Here is a 23,286-nt window from a genome sequence, read left to right on the forward strand (position 1 = left end):
CAAGTTTCTGTTTCCTTACTTCTTCCTTACTTTTCTTAACTTTTCTAATTTGATAAGAACAATGATACTGTACAGTTACTTCCATCAGTATTGGGTTATAATGGTTTTAAATATTAGAAACATTTGTGTCTATGTTGTTCCAATTTTCTTGAAGCACCATGCTCAGAGTCAATTTAGGATTTTAGTCTTGGCACTGCCATTTACAAGCTATATAATGGATTTCTATTCTTGGAACACGAGTATCACTTGAAAACAACTAAAATAACAAAAATAAAATAAGTAACATAAAAGATATTTCTTAAATGTGCCCATCAGGTAAGAAAAACAGTAAGGAATTCTGAGGACAAGACTAAGTGAAGACTTGTATTCAGAGTAGTAATGTGCACTTGAGTTCTCTTTTGTCTGAAGAATATTTGCTGCATCAGCTGAAAGTGAAAGTGAAGTGAAAGTGAAAGTCGCTCAGTCGTGTCCAACTCTTTGCGACCCCATGGACTATACAGTCCATGCAATTCTCCAGGCCAGAATACACGGAGTGGGTAGCCTTTCCGTTCTCCAGAGGGTCTTCCCAACCTAGGGATCGAACACAGGTCTCCCACATTGCAAATGGATTCTTTACCAGCTGAGCCACAAGGGAAGCCCAAGAATACTGGAGTGGGTAGCCTATCCCTTTTTCCAGAGGATCGTCCCAACCCTGGAAGTGAAACGGGGTCTCCTGCATTGCAGGTAGATTCTTTACCAACTGAGCTATCAGGGAACTTGAGTATTAATTTTTGTGGCCTCAAAAGGCAGGATGTATAACAGCAGAAATCCTCTAAAAATGTTCAGACCACTAAGTACTACTCCCTTAGTATAAGAGGTCATTAGACACAATAATGAAGATTATAATATACTAGGAAACACTTCTAGAACTTACGGTGTTCTAAGTGCTTCAAAGATATTAACTCATTTTATCCTCACAAACAACAAAATAGGCACCATTTTAATCCTTATTTTGGACACTATGACACTGAAGAACTGAAAGGTTAAGTAATTTGTTCAAGGTTAGTAGTAGAGCCAAAATACAAATTCAGATGGTCTGATGTCCAGAGACAATGCTCTTAAGTGTTATTCCATACCACAGCCACCCACTTGCTTCCTTCCCTAAGAGGAAATGTAGGGGAAATTGCCTATACAGAACTTTGGCACTGGATGGATGGGAAAAATAAGTCCTTTCTGATCATTTTTAACCATAAGCGATCCTCACTGGAAGTGTCACTCTCTTCAGTTACATAAAATCTCAAGCCAAGAATTTAAAGTGATGGTATATTAATCATTGTTGCTGTTGTTGTTCTATTGCTATTAATAGTATTGTACTATTTTTTAGACATCTGATAAAAACAAATGTAAACCTTGAAAAATTCACTTTTAACACAGGTATGAAAATATTTTCACATGTAAAATTCAAAGGAAAATGAGTATTTCAAGATGTTAAAAATCATTTAAATACATTAAAAAATAAGACATATGTAAAACAAACAACACATGGCAGAGTCACTCCTAAGTAGTTGCCAGATATTAGAATAGCTGCACACACAATAAGTATGTCTACTGTTTCAAGTAATAAAAAGTTTAACACTCTAAGAAAAGAAGATTGATTCTGAAAAAGTAAAGAGAATTTTTTAACATGCAAAGTATGATACAGTGAAAAAGTCAATCAACAGGTTAAGCAATAACTTCAGTCTAGTTGAAAAGAGAATTAGATAATTGTGAATAAATTATGTCAAATGTAGTCCTGAGAGGTAAAGAGCACAGAAAATACTGTAAAAAGATATCATATACATCTGAATTAGAGCTGTAGCAAAGCAAGAAAGAGATTGAGGCTACATTGGAAGAGGAAAATTGTTAATACAAGAAAAAGAAAAGAAATCAAAAGAACAAAAAAAAGATAAATTACATTCAAAGGACTGACAGGACCAATAATTAAACTTCTGAAAAAAAAAAAATAGAATCCACAAGACAGTGAAATAATATATTTCATGAGCTAGAAGAAATTAACCTAATAACCTAGAATTCTATACCCAACAAAATTCTTCTAACAATGAGAGTGAAATAACGTCAATTAGAGATAAAGACTGAGAGTTTATTACTCTCATATCCTCACTGAATATACTTTCAATCAAAAGCTCTGAAATAATCTGAGGAATGATGAGGGGAAAAAAGTGGTAAATATAAATAAATAACATTAAGATTATGAAATATAATATTTGTTTCTTACAGAATTAAAAACACTAATAAAATACATAAATTTGGGAATGGTAAGCAAATTTAAAATATTCTCTTCTAGTAAGCAAATTTAAAATATTCTCTTCTAAAGTCTTTTCATTTTAGTAGAGAGTAAAGGTATGTACATAATTTAAAAAGTATAAATGAAAATATTTCTAGGTTAAGTATAACCTCCAAACTAGGTAAGGAAATTAAAAAATGAGAAAAAAATACTGAAAAATACAAAAAGAAGTCAATAAAAGAAAGGAAAATAAACAAAGAAATGATGGAAAAATAAAAACACTAAATAAAATGGTAGAAATAAACCCAAAGATATCAGAAATTACAATTAAAGTAATGGGCTGTATATTCCAGTTCAAAAATGAAAAAGATATTAATGCAAATATTATCAAAATTATATTAATATCAGGAAAAAGGCATTGCTAGAAATAAGGATCATTATAAATGATAAAAAGTTCACTTCTTCAAGAAAATATAACAAAGTTGTATGTAACTAACAACCTCAAAATACAAAGACCAAAATTTGACAATGAAAACTAAACCATGTGAAAAGGAAGATCCATAATTTGGCTTAGCAATTGAAAGGTCAAGAAGACAATGTTATAAAAACATAAAAGATTTGAACAGTTAACTTTATCTAATGGACATGTATATGAAATAGTACCAAGAGTTGTAAAATATACATTATTTTCAAGTACATTTCTAAAACAGAACATTTAAAAACCTGATCACAAATAGGACACCAAAGCAAGACTCAGCAACTTAAATAATATTATACAAAGCAGATTCTTTCACAACCATGAGATTAAGAGAATTTAATAACAAAATGATAACCAGAAATAACTCAATTGTTTTGAAAATAAACAGCATATTTCTAAATAATGCAAAATGGAAATTAGAACTAAATATTCCTTTATATGGAATATTTGACCGTATTAAATGACCATATCAAAAGAATTAAATGAACCCTTAATATGAAAACTTGTGGTATACACTGTAATCAATAGTTGAAGAGGATTGTACCTTAAATATCCACTATGGGAAAGAAGAATGAAAATTAGTAATCTGAGAATCCAATAAAATAAGATTGTATAAGAGAAGCAAAATAAAGTTTAAAAAAAAAAGGACTTGGAAAAAAAGCAGAGGATAATTAAGTAAGAACAGAAGTTAATGAACTAGAAAACAGAGATAAAAGAGAGGTGACAGGAAAGCTAAACGTTGACTCTCTGAAAAGCCTAAAACTTCAAACCTCTGGAAAGATTCAGCAAAATGTTCTAAGAAAGAAAAGAAGAAAAAAAAGGGGGGGGGGAGTGGAAGATAAGGAGGAAGGAAGGCATGCAGAAATAGCTAATGTCAAAAACTACACGATTTCAGATTCTGTAGACATTAAAATGACAATACATTTGAAGATAGATGAAATGAACAAACTCCCAGAAAAATATATTTAGCTTACTGACACTGATTCAAGATTAAACAGAAAAATCTGTACAAAATTATTAAAGAAATAGCTGCTGTTGCTGCTGCTGCTAAGTCTCTTCAGTCATGTCCGACTCTGTGTGACCCCATAGACGGCAGCCCACCAGGCTCCCCCATCCCTGGGATTCTCCAGGCAAGAACACTCGAGTAGGTTACCATTTCCTTCTCCAATGCATGCAAGTGAAAAGTGAAAGTGAAGTCGCTCAGTCGTGTCTGACTTTTAGGGACACCATGGACTGCAGCCTACCAGGATCCTCCGTCCATGTGATTTTCCAGGCAAGAGTACTGGAGTGGGTTGTCATTGCCTTCTCCAAAGAAATAGAATCGATAGTAAAAATCTCCCCACAAGTAAAATTCTAGATTCACTTGTAGAATCTAAGGTGTTACTTAAACTCTATGATTTTTAGTTCACTTATGACATCCTATTAAATAATTTCGTATTATACTACCTCACAAGAAACTTAACTTGAAGATTACGTTAAAAAGTACATAAGGCAATCTGTGAACTCTAAGGTATTACAAAACCTATAAATATTTTTCACCCAATTTAAATTAAAATCAGAAAGCCCATAATTTTAAAAATAGATAAATTCCAAAGAATCTTCCACAAGGTCAAATTTTCTCAAGGCAAATCTTTCTTTGCTACTGCATCCACTAAATACTTAATGACACATTCTTTCGGAGGTAAAATGGCCACAAAACAATACAAGTGCAAATTTAAAATGCTGAAAAAATTTAGATTTTTAAAAACTCAATATTGTGTTAAAAACTTACTGACAAAAGAACAAAATGTAATTTAAGCAGTAGCTATTTTTTCTTTGGTACTATAGGTTAAACAGGGCTTCCCAGGCACTGATAGTGGTAAAGAACCTTCCTGCAATGCAGGAGACTTAGGAGAGGAGGGTCAGATCCCTGGGTTGGGATGATCCCCTGGAGGATGGCACAGCAACCCACTCCAGTACTTTTGCCTAGAGAATCCCATGGACAGAGAAGCCTGATGGGCTACAGTCCATGTGGTCCCATACAGTCAGACATGACTGAAGCGACCTACCACAGCACAGCACGTAGGTTAAATATACAAAGGAACAAAAATAATATTCCCAAATGGGATGAGGAAGCACAATGACAGAATGTTTCATGGGTAATGAGTTAATGCATTTTTCCTCCTGAAACATAACCTTCTATAATTGTGTTTTCATAAAATTCATGTGAATATATTCATATTCATCTTTTCATGTTTGTATTCATTAAACAAAGATGGTAGTGCCTAACAGGTATGAGGCACAGGTATAGATGCTGAGGATACAAAGATGAAAAACAGTGAATCTCACAATTTTACAATCCAGTGAGGAAGAGAGAGAAATATAGAGAAGTACCTGGGTGTACACAGAGTACTACAGATCACAGAGGAGGTACATCTAATGCAAAATGAAAAGATCAGAGAATATCCCTAAAAGGAATGACTTCTAAGCTGCACAGTAGAGAAGAAATTAGAGATAGCCAGGGAGAATGGAGAAGGTGGGCCATTCGAGAAGAAGGGAATGAAGCCATTACTGCCACAGCTCCTCATACTACTTCTTACACCTTCACCATGCACATGTTATATTACATTGTTCAAGCATGGCATTTGTCACAAAAATTTCATAAAGAGCAGGATTTTAAATTTAGTATTGAATAATGCTAAAAAGATCAAATTGCAACATCCACTGGCTCATAGAAAAAGCAAGGGAATTCCAGAAAAATATCTACTTCTGCTTCATTGACTATGCAAAAGCCTTTGACTATGTGGATCACAACAAACTGTGGAAAATTCTTAAGGAGATGGGAATACCAGACTACCTTACCTGCCTCCTGAGAAACCTGTATGCAGGTCAAGAAGCAACAGTTAGAACTGGACATGGAAAAACAGACTGGTTCAAAATTGGGAAAGGAATATGTCAAGGCTGTATGCAGAGTACACCATGCAAAATGCCAGGCTGGGGGAAGCTCCAGCTGGAATCAAGATTGCTGGGAGAAATATCAATAACCTCAGACATGCAGATGACACCACTTTTATGGCAGAAAGCAAAGAGAAACTAAAGAGCTTCTTGATAAAGGTTAAAGAGGAGAGTGAAAAAGCTGGCTTAAAACTCAACATTCAGAAAACTAAGATTATGGCATCCGGTCCCATCACTTCATGGTAGATTGATAGGGGAAATGTGGAAACAGTGACGGATTTTATTTTCTTGGGCTCCAAAATCACTGTGGATGGTAACTACAGCCATGAAATTAAAAGAAGTTTGCTCCTTGGAAGAAAACCAATGATAAAACTAGACAGAGTATTAAAAAGCAGAGGCATCATTTGGTCAACAAAGGTTTCTGTAGACAAAACTATGGCTTTTCCAGTAGTCATGTAGAGATGTGAGAGTTGGACCATAAGGAAGGCCGAGTGCCAAAGAATTGATGCTTTAGAATTGTGGTGCTGGAGAAGACTCTTGAGAGTCCCATGGACTGCAAGGAGATCAAACCAGTCAATCCAAAAGGAAATCAACCTTGAATATCACCAGAAGGACTGATGCTGAAGCTCAAGCTTCAACACTCTGGCCACCTGATGCAAAGAGCCATCTCGCTGGAAAAGACCCTGATGCTGGGAAAGCTTAACTGCAGGAGGAGATGGGGATGACAAAGGACGGGACTGTTGAATGCATTACTGGCTCAATGGACATGAGTTTGAGCAAACTCCAGGAGACAGTGAAGGACAGGGAAGCCTGGCATGGTACAGTCCATGCAAAGAGTCGGACAGGACTGAGCAACTGAGAAACAACAACGATAATGCTAAAAATGAACTCTAATAATATGAATTACATAATGTATTTGAATTATTCTTCTGACAAACATCTTAAATTTATTTTGCAATCAAACTTTAGAGATTCATGTTTGATTAGTATACAATGAAATTTTTAAAAAATCATGCACATCTTGTTTCCGTTTTCTACGTACAGTTAGAAATTCTAAGAAGCCAAGTGATCTATAATGGGATGGAAAAGTTGGGCCTATCTCTTGTCTAGAACAAAGAAAGGGCACTTCACTGAATAGCATTCTAAAATAGTCCATGTACTAATTTGCCACCTTAGCATATAGGATGTATCAGAACATCAACAGGTTGTGTTTTCCTGAAAAGGTTCCCTTAACAAAGGCCACTATTGGCTCTTCTTCCCATGGTAATTGTTTCTTATACCAATACTTCTATCTTTTCTATGACTCCAGTAGTATTTACTCTTGAACCACTAAGTTAAATATTAAAATAGTTTCAAGGCTGTAATGTTTTCAATTATATTAATTTTGATCTCCGTAAGAAATGTGACCCCACCATTAGGGATATCTGTTACACTGAAGAGGAAGAAAAGCCACCAATGGAAAGCAAAATAGAAAGATCAAGCAGGAAGTAGCAACACAGCTGGGACTGTGTTCAGCTTTGGTTTAAAAAAGAAAAAATAATACAAGTGAATAATGTACATTTTATTTTCTTTATGCTGCTTACATGGATATATGACGAATTTATTCTAAGGCAACAGTCTGATTTTTCACAGAATGTTATATTTTCTTATAGGAACTTATACTCTGAATAAATTTTTCCCCTGGTGACTAAGAATGTTCTAGTCTTTTACAACATAAATTATGCTTTTCATAGTTTCTTCTGTATACTTTTTTAGTCATAACAAGGACCTTAAAATTTCTTTGATTCTCCAATGAACAGACTGTGAGCTCCCAGTAGGGCCAATGTTCTGTTCTTGTAAATCTTCTGCTTTGTAAATGCCTGAGACAGCAGGGAAGCCCAAGAATACTGGAGTGGGTAGCCTATCCCTTCTTCAGCTGATCTTCCCAACCCAGAAATTGAACCAGGGTCTCCTGCACTGTAGGTAGATTCTTTACCATCTGAGCTACCAGGGAATCCCACAAAGAATCCAGGTTTACATATTCAGCTAGCTGAATAAACTAAGCAATTCTGATTACTCACATAAATGTTACATCAAAATCAAAATACTCAGCTGAGAAATAGTCCAGGAAAAACTACAGGTACTAATACTTTATTGAAAGAACTCAGCATTTGGAATCAAACAGATCTGGCCTAGAATCTTACTGTATCCATGATGCCACAGATGTGTAACAGACAAGCTACTTTATTTTCTCTAGGCTTTTGCTTTTTTTTTCTTGAAATAGAGGGAATAACATATACTCTTCTGAGTATTAAATGAGGTAATAAATGTACAGCAGTAAAACAGTGGAGATTACCATTTTCAACTCTGCTTTTTATCAAAGTACATGCAGAAGTATTTCTTAGGTCAGTGACTCAGAGATTTTGCTAAAGTAGATAAAAGCACTATGTTATTTAACTTCATGCCCAGATCAACCTTATTCCTACAATATTTCTGAGGCAGAAGAAAGGAGGATGGGATGAATTAGAACAGCAAATTGTTACATGACTTTAAAAAATTTTCCTTCTAATTTAATTCTGGCCTACCTGGATCACTTTAAGTCTGAAGACTCTGTGAGTGGTTAACACCAGTAAGTAAAATAAGAAAGGGCTTGCTTTGTGTTTATGGATATGTATTATGTATACAGACACTGTTCAACATATTTGTGTATGTATACATATGCACATGCACATGTGACACATGTATATACATAATACCTTACACAAAAACACACATATAAGACAAATCTACATGGGAAAATCAAGGCCAAACAAAAACAAAGAGTAATGTAATGAGTCGTAGCTTAAATTTTTAACATGTATTTTTACTGGAAACAGAATTTTTAAGAAGTTTAGTATTCAGTTCATATTATAGCTGAGGCTAGTAGTCACTATAGTGAAATAAAATGAAGCTTTTAAAAAAAGCAACCCCAAGCTCTCCAATTTAACTCTCCAATCTAACTAGCTAGCTTACATAGATGGTAAAGTAGTACTGAAATTCATTTACTTAAAATTATTTTATGTTCCAAAAGGATGTACATTTAATTCTGTTTATTTATATGTTTACAATGACATCATACAAGCAGTAGTTATAGTTTTATCACTGTTTTAATTTTAAAAACTTTGTTGATCTTTCTTTGTACTATGTCTAACTTTCTTTTCTGCTTTTGCACTTATTAGACAGATGGAGCTACTAATATTTATAAAATATCTCAAAAGTAATATTAAAGATATCATGGATGAATAACCAACAGTTAAGCTATACAGGACAATTAGTGACTGCTACTGGTGCAGTAGAATATAGATTTTTTCTTAATTGTGAACATCAAGTGAGGAAAATGAAAGATTGTACTTTACAAAGATGCTAATCAATAAATCAATCTTTTGCCACATTCTCTTCTTACAGTGTGACTGACGCTTCTCCCACTGAGAGGTAGATGCTATTTTCACTTCTCTTCACATAAGCCCATGACTGTTCCAACAAGTAGAATATAGTAAAGATGAGGTCACCTGAGGTTAGGTCATAAAAAGTGTAAAACTCCTACCTAGTTTTCTTCTTCTTTAGACACTTGCTTTGAAGTGGTCACCATGCTATGAAGAAGCTCAAATTAGCCCAGGAGGAGACCATACAAAGTGCCCCTTTTAGAGAAGAATTAATCCCTCAGCCAACATCCAGAATTAACTGCTAAAAAAGATGAATGAACAAGGATGCAGATGATTTTACTCCTCAGAGCCTTTCAATCAAGTTGGACCTCAAACATCATGGAAGTGACACAAACCATTCCCACTATGCCCTGTGTGAAAACCTGACCAAGAATCTATGAGTATGATAAATGGATGTTTTAACCAATTAGTTTTGGGTCATTTGTTATACACCATTAGATAACTGGAATAAGGTACTTCTATACATGCAAGTTTGAGACTCTGGCATTGAAGGCTATTTATAGAGGGCTATTTGTACAGGTTTGTACTTGTATGAAAATCTGAATATATAGCTCTGATGATGGAGATGGGGAAGACAAAGGGAGGTTAACTTCTGAACCAATTTTCCCAGTTATATGGCTCTTGCTTTCTCTTGCCTTAGGGACATCCTGTTCTATTCCCTCAGCCTGAGCATTCATCCTCCTCTGTGACCCAATACTCACTCTGATCTTCACTGGCAAATTCCTGCTTTCCTCAAAGGTCTTAGGTCTTACATGAAATGTCACATTCTCCTGGAAGACTAATCTAACTGTTAAGGAATGGGTTTAGGAGCCCACTCTACTAGAATGTGGTTAGTTTATCTCATTATATTCCAGTTATTTATCTCTCCATTCTACTATTCTGTAAGTTCCTTGAGGGTATGAACTTTCTGATTTACTAATACATACACAGCATAGCTCAGTTGGTAAAGAATCCGCCTGCAATGCAGGAGACCGTGGTTCAATTCCTGGGTTGGGAAGATCTGCTTGGGAAGGGCTAGGCTACTCACTCCAGTACTCTGGCCTGGAGAATTCCACGGACAACATAGTCCATGGGGTGCAAAGACAAAGAGTCGGACATGACTGAGTGACTTACATTTTCACCCAGCATCAAGTAGTGATTGATAATCTATAAAAATCAGTTTGATGAATGAGAATATGAGTGAATGAATGCTCCTTTCTACCTCTACCCTGCACACGGACGGCAAGGGAAGACACTGGAAAATAAGAAAAGGCAGATACTCAGAAATTATAGGAGGTTAGACAGGAATGAACAAAGACACAAGGAAAAGTTAGCAGCTTTTCAAATGAGTCTTTCCTAATTCAGAGTATCCCAAATATACCAAAGGTTTCGGGTGGTCTGATGAATTTCAGAGATAAAAGTCTTCATCCTGGTTTCAGAAAACTCTGTAAATCAGACTCAGTTCTCCCTGTTTGTTTTACCTTTCTCTTTTGACACATACTCTCATTTCAAGTCATCCTGGCCTGTAGACCCTCATGATAACCACCAGAAATTCAAAATATCCTAATTTACTGAGGTCTGCCATTAAAAATGCCCCATACTGGTGGGATGGGGAGGGAGATGGGAGGGAGGTCCAAAAGGGAGGGGATAAATGTATACCTATGGCTGATTCATGTTGAGGTTTGACAGAAAACAGCAAAATTCTATAAAGCAATTATTCTTTAAATAAATAAAAATTTTAAAAATGCCCCATACTTAGGATCATACACCTGGCAGATTTCCAGACTGTATTGATTTCATATATTTTATTCTTTTCATTCACTAAAACAATCTACATGAAATAATATCATTATAAAAACTACCATATAAACACATTCATGAATTGACAAAAGTTTAAGATGGATCCCAATTTTCTGGAGAAAAAATAAGGACATCTGACTAAAGATTACAAAATTATGCTCCAATTCTTGGAAGTTTTTGCTTCCATTCCTTAGTGCTGATTTAACCTAAGTATTGATTTAATTACAACAATTAACTCAGGAGTACAAATCACTTTATCCCTCCCTAGAGTTATTAATGGAAATGAGGGACTTCTTTCATTAAACAAATTAGCGAGTAACAATCACTTTTGAGTTAGGAACATCTTTCAGCATTTACTGACTACTGGAGGTAGTCTTATACAATAAGTCTCTTCAAGGAGTACAAGTCCATGCTTTTTGTAAGCTTTTGTATTTATCCCTCTTCCTCGTTGTCAGCTACTATATAACTACCTCTTCAAAAACTCCTCTCTTTTTTTTATCCTTTGGCACCTGGTTCATAGACTTTTCCTTTTACCCAAAAGTTGCAGTCAACCAGAGTAACCAATATGTGCTGCCTTCAATGACCCTGTACATATCTTCCATTTCTTGATTTTTCTTAATGACTCAATCTGCCATTTCTTTACATGGACATGCCTCAGATATCATTACTGCTCTACCTTCAAATAACATATTTAGACATTCTGTATTACTCTCTAATCATGATCCACCCCCAACATTGCAGCATTCTCTTCTAATTACAATCCAATATATATAGATTCTCAAGGCAAGTCATCCCTGAAGTAGGAAGTATAGAGTACAGTAGGAAGTATAAAGTCTTAGAACTTCTTAATCTTTTAGTTATTTACACTTTATATTTTTATAATGTATGGTTTTACAAAATATATAAAGTAGATATTATACTAGTATAATTTAATGTACTTTTAGTAAGCTTTATATAAAGTATATGAGTATGGAAATTAAAACAATAAATTTATAAATACACGTATACATTGGTGGTATGTGTTAAAAAAAATTGGAGAGGACTTCACTGACTACTTTCTATATTTTGTCCTTTCTCTTACTGGCTTCCCTATTCTGCCTTTATTGCATTGTACATCACTTAAACCACTCCCCTGTCAATGTATTCAATTTCTCTGCCACACTGTCCTCCCATCATACCTGGGTTCCTGAGTGCTTCAAGAGAAAAATTACAAAATATAAAGCTCTAGGGATAGTGGCCACCATAAATCCTTGGTTAGCATCCTGAATTTGGGCCTCAATGATGCCTGGTAATCCTATTAGCTTCTCCTCTTTAGCTCTCTCATCCTCCATAGTGATTATTTGAAACATTCATCACTTTTCTAAAAACTCTGCCTTTACCATCTCATCCCTCACACCCAACTAATCATATAAAGTGCTGTTTGACAGGGAAAAAAAAAATCATTTTCCTTAGATTATACTAAAAGCTAATATTCACAGATTTCCAACATTTCTTCTTCCCTCCTCTTAGAATGGAAAGGTATGTCTGTGTCCTGGTTTCGAAGTCTCACTCTTCTTACCTGTTTATCATTTCTGTTGCTAATTTGTTTAGTCTCTCTACTGCCCTTAGCAGTTAAGCACAAGTCACTTCCATTATAGCAACAGCCCTCCTTCAACCTCAAGCTCTGTCTCTCCAGCTAGTACCCTTTTTTTTCTCCTTCTTTTTACAATCAAACTCCATGTAAGAGTGGAGACATCAACTGTCTCCTTTTCTCCACCCTTCACTTACTACTCAATTACAGTAACTAGCCTTCCAAGACCATTAATTTAGGTCATTAATTCATATTTATATTGGTAAATTCAAAGACACATTTTAATCATTATTTTTCATTACATCTCATCAGCTTTTGACCCAGCTGTTTCTTCACCTTGGAGACACCAAAGAGTTTTCCTCCTGTCTCACCGATTATTATTCTTCTTTGTGCTCTCTTCATCATCAATGCGGAGAAGGCAATGGCACCCCACTCCAGTACTCTTGCCTGGAAAATCCCATGGACGGAGGAGCCTGGTAGGCTACAGTCCATGGGGTCACTGAGAGTCGGACACGACTGAGCGACTTCACTTTCACTTTTCCCTTTCATGCACAGGAGAAGGAAATGGCAACCCACTCCAGTATTCTTGCCTGGAGAATCCCAGGGATGGCGGAGCCTGGTGGGCTGCCGTCTATGGGGTCGCACAGAGTCGGACACGACTGAAGCGACTTAGCAGCAGCAGCAGCAGCAGCATCAATGATTCTGAAGCTGTGGCTGAGTCACCCGGGAGCTTTTGAAACAAAGATATCTTAGGATACACGAAGACTAACTTGAATCACAATCCCTGGAGAGTGGAGCCTGGGTATCATATTTTTAGAAAGCTCATTAGGTGATTCAGATACAGTGTGAAAATTAAGAATCTCTGCTTTAAAAGTTGTCCACAGGGCTCTGCCACAGGCCCTCTTTCCTTCTTTTAGTACACATGTACAAACTCACCTAATCTTGTGGTTTAAGTTATGATTTACATACTGATAAATTCCAAATGTGTATCTTCAACTCAGATCTCTCTTCTGATCTCTAGACCAATGTATTCAAATCATTCATTTAGACAAAAAACATTCTGATGGCTTGCATGTTTGTATATCTCAAACTCAAAATGTCTCTGATTGCACCACTCACTCACTTCCCATCCCCCATATAACCTGCTCTTAATACTTTCCATCCAACAAACTATTAAATTCCAACAACTATGCCTCTTAAATTATCTCCCCAATCTATTACTTTCTAATCTCATTCTTCCTAAAAGTCACCATTTTTGCTTAACTGGATTGATGCCAGAGATTCTTAACTGGCCTCCCACCTGTGATCTTGCTCTTTCCTGTAATCTATACTCTTCAATGTAACCAGAATGATTCTTCTAAAATGCAAACTCTATTGCATTATTCTACTCCCATTACTCAAACTTTATCATGCTTTAAACCTTCCAGTGGCTTCTCTTTGCCTTCAGAATAATTTTTAAATACCTCACCAGAGCTTATAAAGCCCTTCATGACTGTGCCCCTGCCTGCCCTTCGCCCACCTTCAAAGTTTAAATACTGAACCTCCAGTTCTTTAAAGGGCCATCATTCTCACTCCACTAGGCACTGGCGTAAGATTATTTCTACTTGAAATAATTTTTCCATCTCTTTACCAGTCTAGGTGACTAATTATTTTTCAGGTCTTAATTTAAATGCTGCAGCTTCCAAGGAGGCCTTTCCTAAATTGTCCAATCTGTGGTAAAGACCAGTGGCACAGCTGATACTCAACAAATGGTCAAATGTAACTCCTCTGATTTTCTAGTATGCCTTCAAAAAGTTGGAGAAGGAAATGGCAACCCACTCCAGTTTCCTTGCCTGGAAAAATCCCATGGACAGAGGAGCCTCGTAGGCTACAGTCCATGGGGTCCCAAAGAGTCGGACACAATTGAGCGAATTCACTTCACTTCACTTCACTTCAGGAAGGTCAGGGGAATGAGACTGATTTCTGGCCAGTAAGATGTAAAGGAAAAAGATGTAAACAACGTACAGACTGTTCTTAAAAATGTCCAATTCTCTACTTCCTACAACGTACAGACTGTTCTTAAAAATGTCCAATTCTCTACTTCCTACTACCTCTGTCATGACACCTGAAAAAGTCATAATGTTTCTGCAAGATGGAGAAGCAATGCTTGATATAAACTGGACACTTACTGTGTGAAAAAACAAATTTCTTGTGTATTAAATTACTGAGATTTCTGGGTTAATTTGCTACCAAGTTTAACCTAGCCAACACTTGCTAACAATAATACAGGGCTCCAGCTATATACTCTCCCATCAAGATTCTTACTACATAGCACAGTTTGTTATTGCTTATCTGTCTGCCCTGATAAGACTCTGAACATCTTAAGGAAAAGTTTTGTGCTTCTCCTGCTCCCTGACTTATCTCTAGCATTAAAAAAATATTTTGGTACATAAATGAAAGTATCAATATAACCTACTTTGTCTAGAAGAATACAATAGAACCAGCAGTTTGAATTTATAATACTATATACCAGATATTTTATCTGTATTTTTTTTCTGTATCTTTTACTCTTAGTTAAAAGCAGTTGTACATATTTTGAATTGTTTTATTTTTTTCACTTAACATGAGGATGTACCTTTGTAATTACAAATTCATCACAAACTTCATTTATAGTGAGTACATAATAATTCTTTATGTATAAATACTGCCAGGTGCCCAAACATGTCCTGTTCTTGGACATTTAGGTGGTTTCCTGCAAACAATTTTAGATACAAGACTGTTTCTATGCTTGTTGAACTTACTTTTTTAATCTTTTCTCCTACGATTTAAAGGCTTACTAGATGCCTTGAATTGAATGAAACACTGATAATATGTATTGATTAAGTTTTTAGTGGGGAAAAATTATATCAATTCCAAAACAAAGGGTACTACCAGATATTGCATAAACAAAATGTCTGAACAAAATACAAACTACGATAAAGAGGAACATAACCAAAATGAAGACAGCATTGACTTTGATGATTCTCTTGCTCCTCCTCTACTCCACCCTAATTCTCCAATGATAACTGAAATTTTAATTCTAAGGAGAGTAAGAATCAAGGAAAGCACAATGCTTGGCATCAGTTCAAGTTCTGGCCACTTCATTTAGTAGCTGTACAGCCTTATACATGATCTCTCTGTATTTCTATTATTTTTGAGAGGAGTGTGTCTCTTTCTACAGCAGGGTTTCTCAATGTATGTAACACTATGGATATTTTGGACTGGATAACTCTTTGTTGTTGGGGGCTGTCTTGCACAGTGTAAGATGTTTAGCAGCATATCTGACCTCTCAGCATATCTGACCTCTACCCACTGATGCCAGTGGTAATACCTTGCTACTGTCAGGTGAGGAAAATAAAAAATATCTTCAAAGATTATGAAATGTGCTATGAGGGACCGAGAACTACTGCTTTAAGATAAGGAAGAACAATACTTTTTAGTTCTATGTGTGTGTCTGTGTTCAGTTGCTCAGTTGTGTCTGACTCTTTATGGCCCCACTGACTGTAGCCTGCCAGGCTCCCTTGCTCAAGGAGTTTTTCAGGCAAGAATAGTGTAGTGGGGTGTCATTTCCTACTCCAGGGACCCTTTCAGACCCCAGGGATTGAACCTGGGTCTCTTGCGACTCCTGAATTTACCACTGAGCAACCTGGGAAGACTTTATAGTTCTATATTTTTGTTATTTCAGCAATTTATTTCACAATTTTTCCAGAACTCCTAACAAATTATCAGGTTAAATGTTTATAGTCTGTCTATATCATTTTCCTTTTCCTTCTTTGTTCTCTTGTGATTTGCTTTTAAATTGTCAAAAGCATATTAAAGAAAGAAAATGGAAAAGTGTAAATGTTAAACTATACAGTTTGTCCTAGGGTAATTAAAAATGGATAATATTGCTCTTTTAACTCTTAACAGTATTTCAATTACTTTTCTATATTCTCTTTTAAGAAGAAAAGGGTTACTTCAATTTTCCTTCTCCCACACATGACCATTAATGGTGGTTTTATAGTTCAGGGATCCCAATTAATATTTAACATTGCAAGCACTGAAAAAAACCTAAAACTGCTTCTTCTCTCTGAAAACTTTTTTCCCAAGTGTGTTGAAGGTACCAAGAATACTCCAAAAATAATCTAACTCATATTAATAGAATTTAAAATGATCATTATGCAGAGACATTTATTGCTCATATTAAGCAATTTGTATTTATATTATTCCACACACTCTCTAAATACTTTATAAATGTTAAATCTACTTATTAAATGTCCCCACTTTTTATACAAAAGGCATAAATTTTAAGCAAATAAAAATGAAGTCTTCAAAAAAAGATATTTCCTTAAAATACAATCTATATTACTAAAGCACTTTGACATTAAATAATCCAGGTAAACTTATTACTTAAATAAGGATTATATATAAATTAAAGGGATGAAATAATGCAACCAATCATATGAAATATGACAGGTGGTCAGCCATAAACCAAATAACAAGTAATTACATTTAATTTTGTATTTCCCTCAATATCTAATATACAAATAACATGAAAAGGTAGTTTTAATTTCTAAAGCAATAGAATAAGGGAAAATTTGCTCACTCTCAAATGCTTCTTTAAATAATGTTATCTTGATATTCACTGTGTTCTTTTAATAATTTGAAAATGAACATTTCTATCACAAACAACATTTTCCCACCTGTTAAAAAGAGTTGCTGAATCTGGATTTCTTAACTGTGATCCAATATTTTCAACTGATTAGGCATATGCTGAGAGTAATGTTAACCTTTCAAGTATATTTAGTGAATAAAGAGCATAACTCCCCATAATTTTATTTTTCATTTATTATTTATACCCTGCTGGCTTCTAGTAATGTTTTAAGATGATTGACTTGGTCTTTTACATTGGAATTATGAGGCACCTCTGAATGGTAGAAAAATCACTGGCTTTGGAGACAGACACAGTTAGGTTTGAATTCTGTCTTGGCATAGTACCCATGGAACTTGGATCAAGTCACTTATCTTACTCTCTGAACAGCCGATTCTATACCTAAGAGTCTGCTACCTGTATGTACCTGGCTTGTGGCTGCCATTCCGTAAGTTACATTTCTTCCTCTTAAAAACTGGTTAGACTTTTAGAAAATGAGGTATATTATTTTTCATAGTATTCTCTTCTAGCTCAGAAAAAGATAAGGCTTCGGTACTGTGCCTAATAGAAAAAACATCAGTATCTCAAAATACCAAAGCAGATGCCATTCTGGATTCATTCTTTTTTTGAACTACTTTATATGTACTCATACCACTAAACTTAGTTGAATACTACTTAATGGGTACATATGAAAATGAGAGTAGAAAACTGAGAGTAATATTTCAAGACAGACAAAATGTTAAGTGGGCTTGTGAAAATATTTTAACATCCTAAGGTAAACCTTCAGTTTAGAGCAGAGGACTTCAAATATAGTGCGCTGTACTGAATTTTCCTTCTGAAGATTTATATGAGATACTATAGTAATCCTTAGAAAGCCAATGCACTTCTTTGATCAAGTTTTGTCTGAAACTTATTAACACATTTACTTACTCTTTGGAGAAGTTAGCCTCTGTTTTAATTAAAAAAAAAAAAAAATACTGCGAGGTCCTACATCCAGAGTTTCTGATTCAACAGGTCTTGAGTAAGGTCCTTGGAATTTGCTTTTCTAACACATTCCCAGGCTGCTGCTGTTATGTAGGCTATTTTAGCAGGATATGAGAACAGGCCGGGCAGTATATTAAAAAGCAGAGACATAATTTTGCAGACAAAGGTCCATATAGTCAAACCTATGGTTTTCCAGTAGTCATGTACAGATGTGAGAGTTGGATCAAAAAGAACGCTGAGCATCAAAGAATTGATGCTTCCGAACTCTGGTGCTGGAGAAGACTCTTGAGAGTCCCTTGGTCATCAAGGAGATAAAACCAGTCAATACCAAAGGAAATCAACCCTGAATTTTCACTGGAAGGACTGATGCTCAAGCTGAAGCTCTAATAACTGGGCCACCAGATGTGAAAACCTGATTCTTTGGAAAAGACCCTGATGCTGGGAGAGACTGAAGACAGGAGGAGAAGGGGGTGCCAGGGGATAAAAAGATTGGATGGTATCATTGACTCAGTGGATAAGAGTTTGAGCAAACTCTGGGCGATGGTGAAAGACAGGGAAGCCTGGTGTGTTGCATTCCATGTGGTTGTAAATAGTCAGACATGACTGAGTAACTGAACAACAAATGAGAACCACTGGTCCAAATATCTCTAAATCGATATTATTCCTAGTCTTCTGTAATCTGAATCAGTTCAGTTCAGTCGCTCAGTCGTGTCCGACTCTCTGCGACCCCATGAATTGCAGCACGCCAGGCCTCTCTGTCCATCACCAACTCCCGGAGTCTACCCAAACCCATGTTCATCGAGTCGGTGATGCCATCCAACCATCTCATCCTCTGTCGTCCCCTTCTCCTCCCGCCCCCAATCCTACCCAGCATTAGGGTCTTTTCCAATGAGTCAACCCTTCGCATGAGGTGGCCAAAGTATTGGAGCTTCAGCTTCAACATCAGACCTTCCAATGAACACCCAGGATTGATCTCTTTTAGGATGGATTGATTGGATCTCCTTGCAGTCCAAGGGACTCTCAAGAGTCTTCTCCAACACCACAGTTCAAAAGCATCAATTCTGCGGCGCTCAGCTTTCTTCACCGTCCAACTCTCACATCCATACATGACCACTGGAAAAACCATAGTCTTGACTATACGGACTTTTGTTGGCAAAGTAATGTCTCTGCTTTTAAACATGCTATCTAGGTTGGCCATAACCTTCCTTCCAAGGAGTAAGCGTCTTTTAATTTCATGGCTGCAGTCACCATCAGCAGTGATTCTGGAGCCCAAAAAAGTAAAGTCTGACACTGTTTCCACTGTTTCCCCATCTATTTCCCATGGAGTGATGGGACCAGATGCCATGATCTTAGTTTTCTGAAAATTGAGCTTTAAGCCAACTTGTTCACTCTCCTCCTTCACCTTCATCAAGAGGCTCTTTAGTTCTTCTTCACTTTCTGCCATAAGGGTGGTGTCATCCGCATATCTGAGGTTATTGATATTTCTCCCGGCAATCTTGATTCCAGCTTGTGTTTCTTCCAGCTCAGCGTTTCTCATGATGTACTCTGCATAGAAGTTAAATAAGCAGGGTGACAATATACAGCCTTGACGTACTCCTTTTGCTATTTGGAACCAGTCTGTTGTTCCATGTCCAGTTCTAACTGTTGCTTCCTGACCTGCATACAGGTTTCTCAGGAGACAGGTCAGATGGCCTGGTATGCCCATCTCTTTCAGAATTTTCCACAGTTTATTGTGATCCACACAGTCAAAGGCTTTGGCATAGTCAATAAAGCAGAAATAGATGTTTTTCTGGAACTCTCTTGCTTTTTTGATGATCCAGTAATCTGAATAAGCTGTTATAATTTCAGGACACAATTCATTCATTTATTTCTCTAGCTATTACTTGGCCAAGCTATCTAAGGTTCTGGTGATCAAGTGATGGGCGAGATAGACAAGGTTTCTGCTCTCATGGAACTTAAATTCTAGCAGTCAGGGGCACAATAAATATATAAATAAAGGAAAATACTGGTAGTAGTAGGTGCCATAAACAAAATTAAAACAATGCAATGTGACCTGAGTGATTTCTTTAGATTTGGTGGTGGATGGAGAAAACTTTTCTGAAGAGTTAACATTTAAGCTAAAATCTGACTAACAAAAGCCACCTATGGAAAGACTGAGGGAAGAGCATGCTAGGTAGAGGGAATAGTTGTGTAAATGTCCTAAAGGAGAAACAAGTTTTAAGTTTGGTGTGTCAAGAAATAGGTTAATTTGCATCGCAAAGGAGAGTGTATAGACAGTGGCCAAGTCAATCATGTAGTATCATTTGTGGTGGGGTAGTTTGGAGAGTTTTCTATAAGTGAAGAGCTCCAATACACCACACCGAAAAATTCTGCTATTAGAGTACAAATAATGAATACAGAAATTATCTGATGAGATTGTATCTGTAAGAAAAGGTCTCACCATATAAATAATAGAATATACAACTAATTGTTCAAAGGATGGTAGGCATGGTCTAAAAAACTTAGGACTAAAAACAAAAGTCAAGACTTAGAAGGCTCTACTACCTACTAGCTATGTGATCAAGGACATGGTAAAGTCTTCAGTTCTCTGGATCTCAGTTTTCTCATCTATAAAAAGGAACAGAGTAAGTATATCTAAGAACTGTTATGAAGATTAAACATGATAATGAATATATCATACCCAGTAATTACCCATTATTTTGTGGGTACTTAATGTTATTCCAGATCAGTCTCTTCTATTCATACAGATAAATTCATTACCTCAAAGCAACTAAAGAACAATTGAAACATGCTGCGTTTTCAAGAAAATTCTTTCTTTTGTATCTGAATTTCCATAGCTTCAACTTTCCAACAATTCCATATCATTAGAAAGTCTATATCTGAATGTTTAAATGTTACATAATAATAAACCCAGGAATAGTAGGTATTTTAAAATCAACATACAAGAACCTATATACCAAATAAATGTAGCTCCATTCAAAGTATGGGGTTACATGGACTTCCCTCTGGGTCCTGTGATAAGACTCTGTGCTCCTACTATAGAGGGCATGCGTTCCATCCTTAGAGCTCTGGTCAGGGAACTAAGGTCTCACATGCTGCATGGTACGGCCAAGAAAAACCCCAAAAAACAAAAAACAAAGTGTAGGGTTGCTGGGCTACAGTTGTTCTGAATAGCTTTGAACCTCCTCTTCTAGAACTATTGTAAGAATCTATTTAGAAGCCCCACAGAGGTCTACTGATTTTAAACTTTCACTTCTTCTTAACCAAGAAACAAAATGTAAAAACTCTGCTTATCAGACATTACTCAGAAAGACAGTTGTTCGTAAACTCAAACTTAGCTTTCAACAAATGACCGATAACATTCATCATGTCACACTGTTTATAGACAACCTAAGGAGTTCAAACCTAAGTATTTATTTGAATCTAAGCATTTAATTGATTAAAGGGACACAGTACCTCAAGCATCACCATCTGGTAAAAGAGCACTTCTATAGTAAACAGATTCTGAATAACAAAACTGATATACAAATTACTGACTATCACTCTCTTCAGGATGATGAGGCCTGACATAAGTAACAGTTACTAAACAAGTAATCCCAAGGTCATATAACTAAACCTACTAACAGTCATAATATATTTCACTCAAAACCACAGGGGCCAGCAGAATTTCAGCACTGATACATATTTTTTTCTTTAATTTTAGAAAGGCAATATAGTGCATATACTATATATGATGTGACATCCTCAGAGGTGACGGGGGCAGCACCTGAGAACCAAACAAGTATTTCTGCAGTAAAATACAGCAGTATTCACATATGGGAAATATAAAGCCTATAAACAGCCTCACATAAATTCAGTTCTGGATTTGCCAACTGAGTTAAGTTTAAGTCAGATTTTGCTACCTTAACTAAATATAGTTTTCCTTAATTTTCTATTTAAAAAAGTGTAGGTTCCTTCCCTCCCTCCTCTGAACGTTATACAGTTCAGAGTTATGATAAGGGACTATGGACCCATATCATTATCTGGAAATGTTCTCTCAACATGCTCCATGGTCACTTTTAAAAAAGAAAATTTGGAAGGCTTCTTGACTAGCTAAAGACAGGGACAATAACCAAAATGCTTTTAAAAGCCCTGGATATCAGTAATTGTGCTAGTGACAAAGAATTCCTGCAAAAGTTTCAAAAGGCTGAGGTAATACGAAGAATGGTTTCTCTTGCAGTTGATGTTAGAAAATGCCATTATTCAAATATGAGATTTAGATTAGCTTTTCTGCCACAAGCAACAATAATTACTATAATAATCATTACAGTGATGTGGGAAACCTTGCTTTATACTGGCTGCCAAGAAAACCAGTCATTCCTTGTTTCCTCAGGTTTAAGCAGAAATGCCCTGAACCTGGAGAGCGCTGCTTAACCCTGCCCTCGTCTCAGTGGTCAGGACCTGCTGCAATTGGTTACTCAGACCAAAGAGATATCTGTGGCACAGAAGACCCATCCTTGGGTCACCCTGCCTACTGTTTCCTTCTCCCTCCTTCCTACTGCCTCCTTTTCTGTCAGCTTCTAACTGAGTAGCTGGAATCTACTCACTTCTGCTTTCAAGTGCTTCTCTGATTTAAATTAGACCCCACCTTCTATTATCAGAGAATTTATATTTTCTCTAGAGTAGCTAATTTTCTGCTTGAAGTTCTCTGTTTGCTGAGACCCTCACTATCTGTCACCTCTTATCAGCCTAAATCAGCTTTGGTCCCATGCTTCTTGTGGCCCGCCTCATCCTGTGTCATTGGTGGTAAGAGAAGTGCTGTTATTCTGAAAGTATTGGTTTTCAGTTAAAAATATGTCTTCCTTGTATGTTTTCTCTTCTTCACAGATCTCCCTTCAACTTCCACAATCAAATAAAATGGAAGCCATGAGCCAAATATTTCGAAAAAAGACAAAAATGTTTTATTAGAAAAAAAAGAACAAATTTAAAGGCAATCAAAAATGTTTAATAAAACTCTTTAAAATGTGTCAATTTTCAACCAAAAAAATAAGGAAAAATGATGGCAACTAGAAAATGCTATTAGTTGAAGATGGAAGATAAGGGAGTGGATTGCTTGAGAATGAGAGAAAAAAGGCCTCAGGAAAAAAAATCTGCCACCACTGAATGTCAAAAATATTCTATAAATAGAAC

The 23,286-nt window shown here is 36.1% G+C and overlaps 1 protein-coding gene across 4 annotated transcripts in view; it reads right to left on the minus strand.

The window, feature by feature from the left end:
- The window catches only part of MBD5 (methyl-CpG binding domain protein 5), a 454,579-nt gene that overhangs the window by 369,479 nt on the left and 61,814 nt on the right, over positions 1 to 23,286 (minus strand). The window contains exons 1-2 of one of the 4 annotated variants that reach the window (XM_081580532.1): positions 21,117 to 21,315; positions 20,666 to 20,724 (exon numbers count right to left, since the gene is read on the minus strand). The exons of the other annotated variants lie outside the window; for them this stretch is intronic. The gene's annotated coding sequence lies outside the window, so the exon portion shown is untranslated. Of the gene's footprint in view, positions 1 to 20,665; positions 20,725 to 21,116; positions 21,316 to 23,286 lie in introns of those variants that run through there. 4 annotated transcript variants of the gene reach the window in all.

The sequence above is a fragment of the Giraffa tippelskirchi genome, chromosome 3, assembly GCF_054371585.1.
Source record: "Giraffa tippelskirchi isolate mGirTip1 chromosome 3, T2T-mGirTip1v1.2.pri, whole genome shotgun sequence".
NCBI lineage: Eukaryota > Metazoa > Chordata > Mammalia > Artiodactyla > Giraffidae > Giraffa > Giraffa tippelskirchi.